Consider the following 6,919-nt stretch of genomic DNA (forward strand, 5'->3'; position numbering starts at 1 on the left):
GAGGGACTGCGGGTGGGGAGGGAGCCCGCAGTCGGAGGCAAAAGCCGGACTGGAGCCTTCGCGGGGAGATCCAGGCCTCCTCCTCCCCTCGCCACTGGCTTCTCCTCGCGACTCCGCCCTTTAGCTGAGTCTGGTGGCCGCTGCCGCCGTCTCAACCCACGCGGGAGCCGAGGAAGGCGTCCGAAGGGCCTGGGGGTAAACTCCAACCCCCGCCTCCCCGGTGTGTAGCTCAGCCTAACTCTCCCATTCGTCCTGGGATATCGTTTCAGTTCTCAGAGAACTTGGATCCGAGAGGAGGGTGGATGTTTGGGGTCCAACATATTGGTTTTCCCGAAAACCAGCTTTTTGCTCCCCTGCTCTCCGGGACTCTCCCACTCACCCATTATCGGCCTCCTGGGCCGCGGTCTGAAGCTGCGGCCTTGTTCCTGAGGTTTCGCGTTTTCTGGATGTCACGGGGGACAGCTCTGGAAAGGGGACGCTCACTGCCTTCACAAGGGGCCAGACGGGGCACTGCGCGGAAGAAGCCGCCGAAGCGGTCCCACTGCAACCCTCCAGCTGTTCGCGGGGCTGGAAGCAGCTCCTGTGCCCAGCCACGGCGCCGCGACCGGCTCGGACCAGGACGGCGGGCCTCGGCACTGGGCGATCCACCTCCTCGCCTTCTCTGAGGCTCGGGGGGCTCAAGTGGCGGGCCGGACCAGGCCAGGGCCTCGGAGACACTGTGGCTTAAATTGAAGCTGTCCAAGTAGCCGCAGCCCATCCCAAGAGAACACGCCGGCCGTCAGGACACGCAGAGGCAGCCTGACCTCCCTCGACCTTCACCTTCCACCTGCAACCGCGGAACCACGGACGACTCTGCTCCGGCCAGTTTTTCCGTGTTGCGGACGAATTCCTTGGGGGCAGTTCTCACGACTGGCCGTGAGAGCCGGAACTCCGCCAACTTTCCCACCCCGACCTTCCAGGCCGCAGAAAGGCGATGCTCCGAGGCCTAGGAGGGCGCGGGCAGCGGTGGGGAGGCTGGGACCTGGACCTTGCCAGCGCACTGTGGAGAGGGAGCCTCAGAGAGTTCCGCTTCCTCGCCGCTGCCGGGGTCCATCCTAGCGGCCTGAGCGCCGCCCAGGCGCGCATATCCAGGCTGGGCCTCCTGACGCCCCAAGGCCACTGGGTCCACGCGCCACGCAACTCTGCGGGGACTCCAGGCCGGGTCTTGGCAGCGGCCCGCCTGAGCGCCAGGAGCCGTGGTTTGGAGAGCGCTCCGGGCGCCCCGGCCGCCACAAAGCGGGTTAAAGTCTATTTTCCACTCGACTGCTCCGAAAAGCCCCCGCGCGCCGACGCCGTTACGGCCCCCTTGGACGAGGTGGGGAGGGGCGGCCAGGGGCGGGGAGGCGAGGCAGCCGCACCCAGCACTCCTCCGCGTCCTGGGAACCCCGGGGCCTGGCACGGCGGAGACACCGCAGAGGCGCCTTCGGAAGGAATGATGGAATCAGTGGGGAGCGCGGGTGTCTCTTTCGCTGGCCTCTCCGGAGATTTCCGGCTTTCTGTGATGGTCTTTTCCTCTCGTTTCTGTCTCAGGCTCTTTATTTTCCCCCTCTCCTGCCTCCCGGCTCCCCTCCCTCCCGACTTTTCCTCCTCTGATTTCTTCCCCCTCCTGCTTTTCATCACCCTCAGTCTGGGAAAAGGGGAAGCGCCGCCGAGTGGGGGACCAGGACCCGACCAGGCCGTATCTCTAAGGGGGCGGGGGTGCGGAGCTGGGCAGAGGTACAGAAGATTTTCGTTCCATATGGAAGGAGACAACGACGGGATTTTGTTGGAGCAAGGTTCCCACAGGGATGCGGGTTCAGTTGGATAAACGTTGCCTGGGCCTGTGCTCTGCGGCGACAGAGCAAGTGCTGGGGGCTGAGACAAGACGGGAGCCCAGCAAGCTGAACCCGGCCCCAGGGCCTTGCACTCCTAGCCTGGTAATGAATCCCACCCGTCCTGTCGCAGACCCCCGCCTCCTATCCCCACCACAAGACTGGCCAGGGGCCGCGAACTTGTTTAACTGGACAGGTAGAGGAGCTTGGAATCTACCCACCGTCCTAGACTTGCATCTCCACTGGCCACCTCCTTTCATTCGTGTGGCTCTGGGTATACTTGTTCATATCTAAATCGATAGACATTTTATTACACCACCTTCCCTTGTGAGGCTTTCAAATGCTGACATTTCTATTCGGGAGGCTGAGGCAGGAAGATCTCTCCAGCCCAGGAGGTCGAGGCTGCAGTGAGCCGTGATCATACCATTGCACTCCAGCCTGGGCGACACAGGGAGATCCCATCTCTAAAACAGACAACAAAGAAGTTGACATCCAGTTGTCTGTCATTAACTTCACTTTACAGATGAAGAAACAGCAGAGGATCAGTAACTTGAGTCTGGTCACCATCTGGGTTGGGCTGGAACAGCCCAGGGGTCCCAGCCTGGCCTAGGTTCCACTCCCATTCCATCCCTGCCAGGATGCAGTCCCAGACTTCCCCGGGGAGGAGGAGGGGGTTGGAATGCGCTGGGCGATAGGAGTTCTGTTTTCGTCCTCCCTCACCCTTCCCTCTCCCAGCGCCCCTTTCTGTCAGCTTCCTCTCCTGTAATTCCCTAATTGTCTTCTTTTTCTTCCATAGCTCTGCTTATCTTTATCCTTTGGCTAGTTTCCTCTATTTTCACTCCTCTTAGGACCTCTTCTCTTGTCGTTTCCCCTGCAGCAAGTTAAGAGAAGAATTTGTCACCCTCGGGGGGTCTGTAAGCCTGCCCCTGTGTTCTGGATTCTGTATCAGTGCCCCCACCCCAATCTCCTCCTGTGCCATCTCCCCTGCCCTGTTCCTCCCAAACTCTCATACTGCTCCCTCTACCACCATCCCCCACAACTGATCTTATACACAAATACTTCCCCTCTTCACCACCGGACAGCTGCCCATCTTAACCAAACCTGTTCCCCCCACCACCTTCCATTCCCTGCCCTTCCTTTCCTCCCACCCAAGCTGCTGAGCTCTGCTAGAGACTGGAGGCTCCTCATGCTGGAGTCCACTATATCCCACCCATCTTCAGGCTGCTTACCTTTCACTTTGCCCCTGTCCAGCCTCCCACCCGCTTCCTGAAGTTCCCATCTCCTGCAACCCCGAGCCTTACTTTCTGGAGAATAGCCAGATGCCTCCTAGGTTGATACAGCCTACCCTACCTGTTCTGGCTCTGGCCCCACATTAACGTTTTCCCTCCCTCCCTCCCTCTATCTCTGGAACAACCTGGCCCCAAATCCAGACTCTCCTATTTATTAGTGGTGAGCTCTGGGCCAATTATTTTGCCTCAGCTTGCATATCTGTGAAATGGCAAGCATTATATGGGACCTCTGTGAGGAGTATATGAGCTGACATATGTGGTGCACTGGATCAATGTCAGACTCCAAAGAAGCACTCAGTACAAGATGCTGTCTCTGCCTTTGTCCATGCGGAGAACTTGGGAATCACCTCAAAGCCTCACTCTCTCATCCTCCACATCCAATCAGTGGCTCAGTGGTCCGGTGATGTAATCCTCAAGTCCATATCCTCTTCCTTTTGCTTCTTTGCTGGCTAACTTCATTCTTAAAACTCAGTTCATCTCCCTGGGAAGCCCTCCACCCCATTCTTTCATAGCATTCACCTGCGCGATGGGGTTGTGTGTGTCTCCTTCTGTCCCCCTCACCGGGCCATGACTCCCTGCTCCCTCTAGCTGGGAAGCTGCTGTGTACATCTTGCCACCAGTACAAGCCAGGCAATGTTTCTCCAACAGAGCTCTTGTGAGAATTTGGACCAGCCACACCCCCAGCCATCTCTCTTTCACCTTTCACCTCTTTCTTTCCTATTCAGCCTGACTTCATCTTTATGTCTCCTTGCCTTACAAAGAGTTTTCTGTCCTCATGTTTCCCAGTCTTTTAACTTATCATCTTCACCACAAAACTTCTTGAATGATTTTTAGTCCTTTTCCAACTCTCTCACTTGCCCTCTACGCAAGCCTTTGCAACCAGACTTGGATGCCCATTGTATTAGGAAAATGGCTTTTGCAAAAGCTCCAAACATTTCATTATGGTGTTAGGACAAGGGCAAGCAACATGTGCTTATGGAGAGCACAATAAGTTCAACCTCAGGGAGTTATTGAGACCTAATGAGTTATAATCTCCACCTGATGAACTTAGAGCAGTGCCTGGAACATAGTAGGCTTTTGATAAATATTAACTGCTATTATTTCATAGAGCCATGCTAGGAGCCAAATGTGGTTATGTGGTGCTTGAGAAGTGGATGGCCCAAATAGAGATGTTCTGTAAATGTGAATACCCACTGCATTTAGTGTTAAACAGGCTTAGTGCTAAAATATTTATTAATATTTTTATATCGATTACACATAATAATGGATATATTGAGTAAAGTAAAATATCTTAAGAAGATTATTTTATCTGTTTCTTTCTACTTTTTAAACGTGGCCACCAGAACATTTAAAATTACATGTGTGTCTCACATTATATTTCTGTTGGACAGAGTTATAAAAAATACAGATGATCCAAAAGGGGGGAGTGAAGAGAAAACACAGATCTTATAATTGTCAAATCCTACTACCCAGAAACAAACATCGTGAAATTCTGATAGTATATCCTTCCAGTTCTTTCTATATGTGCCTCCCTTTAAAAAAAGGATCATACTGTACGTAGTATTGTAACTTCTTTATCTTTATAACCAATCAAAGCATCTTTGCCTCTCATTAAATATTCTTTATTGTTGGACATTTATACAGTTTACAGATCTTCACTGTTGTAACAAAATTTCAACAAACAGCTCCATAGCTGTATCTTACCGCATGTTTGTGTTTCTTCTCTGCATATTTCTAGCTGTGTAATTTCCAGATATGCAGTATTTTCATTCATTTGATTCATTGTCACTAGTTTGGCCTCTGGAAATGTTATATATAGTTATTCTTCCACAGGCTGACTTTAAGAATCTCTCTTCATCCTCTGAAATGTTCATTAGGACACCTTATTTCCAAATTTGAGTCTTTTTTAGTCACGGTTGTTTATAGGCTCCTCAGCATCTGAGTACCTTCAACCCCCTTTTCTTTTGGAAACTCTCTTCTCTTTTTTTTCTGAACAAGATACTTGCCTGGATCTGCAAACTCCCTCATTCCATGTATCATGCCATTTATTCTATCTATCTATCTATCTATCTATCTATCTATCTATCTATCTATCTATCTACCATCTATCATTATCTATTTCCACAGTTTCAACCAATACTATAATGCAGACCCCGGCAGGTTTGTAATGCCAGTCCTGTATTTTTCTCTAGATCAAGTCACTGATTTTCAAATGCTTGTGAGAAGCTTTCTGGAGGTGTCCTACAGGCCCCCTAGACACTCACCATACCCCCAAACTACGGTCAACATCATCCCCCCCAAATCTGTGCCTCTCTCTGGCTTCTCTCTTCTGATAGTGACTGCCCCTTTCTGCAGGACACCCAGGCTTAGCAGCTAAGAGGCATCTGTGATATCTCCTCTCTCTCAGTCATTGCTCTGCACATCCAGTCAGTCTTTGCATTTTTTCATTTCTTTCTGTTCTCCTTGCCTCTAATTTTGGTTCTTGTTAACTTTTCCCAGTGATTCTTTTATGATAGCCATTTGTGATCTCTCTTCTCTACAATTCATCTTACCCATGGCTGGCTACCAGATTTCTACAATACAACTCTAACCTGCTAAAAGTTTTTCAGACAACTCTGGGACCCAGGGTGGTTTTTTTTTTTTACCTCTCTGTGACTCAGTTTTTCATCAGCAATCTGGAAATAATAAGACCTACTCTGGAGAGTTAAGAGAATTAGAATGAGGTGATTCATGCATAGCTCTTAGCACATAGTAAGCACTCAGTAAACATTAACTATTAGTGTCACTGTTCCAATAAAGTTCAAACTCCTAAGCTTGGCATTCAAGGCTCTCCATGAGCAAGTCGTACCTGTCTAGCCTCATGTCTTCTGCTCACCTTTGAGTAGCCTGCCCTTTGACAATACTGCCACCAGCCAGAGCATTCATCCAGGGACTCTGTGCTCCCTGTGCCTCTCTGTGCTTGTCCTGTACCTTTGCTTTGCTCAAAAACATTACTCCAAGCCAGATTCAATGGCTCACACCTATAATCTCAGCATTTTTGGAGGCTGTGGCAGAAAGACTGCTTGAGGCCAGGAGTTCAAGACCAGCCTGGGTAACATAGTGAGACCCTGTCTCTACAAAAAATTAAAAATATTAGCCAGGTGTGGTGGTGCATGCCTGTAATCCCAGCTACTCTGGAGGCTGAGGTGGGAGAATCACTTGAGACTAAAAGTTCGAGCCTGCAGTCAGCCATGATCACACCACTACACTCCAGCCTGGGTGACAGAGTGAGACCCTGTTTCAAAAAAGAAAAAAAAAAATTTACTCCAGAGCCTGTATCAGTCCAACTTCTGAGAGGAGGAAAATTGTCAATAGTGCACATAGTCAACTATTTAGAATGCCAGCTTCATGAGAACGTCTATTTTGTTCACTGCTGTGTTTCCAACACAACACTGTTGTCTGGCATATAATAAGTGCTCATTAAAGATTTGTTGACTGATTATAAAAATGTGAGAAACATGATTCAAGGTTCTATTTGTTCTGAGATATGTAAAAATGCAAGTTTTCATCATAATAGGACGTAAAGAATATACAGTCCTTGCCCTGTAGGGTTTGCCACACCTCCCAAAATAGGTGGAATTCTTGCCTGACCCTCAAGGTGGGCTTCCCATCCTAGGTCCCATATTGGAAGAATATGCTTCTTGCAGAGCTTCTGTCTGCTGGGAAAGAAAACCCAGACACTTTGAACTGGGAGCCTGCCCAATAATTGGCTAAACTCTTGAGTGGGAAGGACTGTAAATT

The sequence above is a fragment of the Colobus angolensis genome, unplaced genomic scaffold (genome assembly GCF_000951035.1).
Source record: "Colobus angolensis palliatus isolate OR3802 unplaced genomic scaffold, Cang.pa_1.0 Scaffold24, whole genome shotgun sequence".
NCBI lineage: Eukaryota > Metazoa > Chordata > Mammalia > Primates > Cercopithecidae > Colobus > Colobus angolensis.